The sequence below is a fragment of the Arachis duranensis genome, chromosome 4 (genome assembly GCF_000817695.3).
Source record: "Arachis duranensis cultivar V14167 chromosome 4, aradu.V14167.gnm2.J7QH, whole genome shotgun sequence".
Taxonomy (NCBI): domain Eukaryota; kingdom Viridiplantae; phylum Streptophyta; class Magnoliopsida; order Fabales; family Fabaceae; genus Arachis; species Arachis duranensis.
Window position 1 is genome coordinate 68,682,821 of NC_029775.3, and position 651 is coordinate 68,683,471.

Consider the following 651-nt stretch of genomic DNA (forward strand, 5'->3'; position numbering starts at 1 on the left):
TGGCTGAAATTGAGGGACTTGAGCAAAACTCTGATAGGAGGCTGACAAAGGACTGCTGATGCTGTTGGAATCTGACCTCCCTGCACTCGAAATGGATTTTCTGGAGCTACAGAACTCCAAATGGTGCGCTCTTAATGGTGTTGGAAAGTAGACATTCAGAGCTTTCTAGCAATATATAATAATTTATACTGTATTCGGGAATTGACGACGTAAACTGGCGCTCAACGCCAGTTCCATGTTGCTGTCTAGAGTAAAACGCCAGAAAAACGTCACGACCCGGAGTTGAACGCCCAAAACACGTTACAACTTGGCGTTCAACTCCAAAAGAAGCCTCAGCTCGTGGATAGATCAAGCTCAGCCCAAACACACACCAAGTGGGCTCCGGAAGTGGATTTATGCATCAATTACTTACTCATGTAAACCCTAGTAGCTAGTCTGATATAAATAGGATAAATTACTATTGTATTAGACATCTTTGGTCTTAGTTTTATTTTATTCTTCATCTGAGGAGACTATTGATCACGTTTTAGGGGGCTGGCCATTCGGCCATGCCTGAACCTTTCACTTATATATTTTCAACGGTAGAGTTTCTACACACCATAGATTAAGGGTGTGGAGCTCTGCTGTACCTCAAGCTTCAATGCAATTACT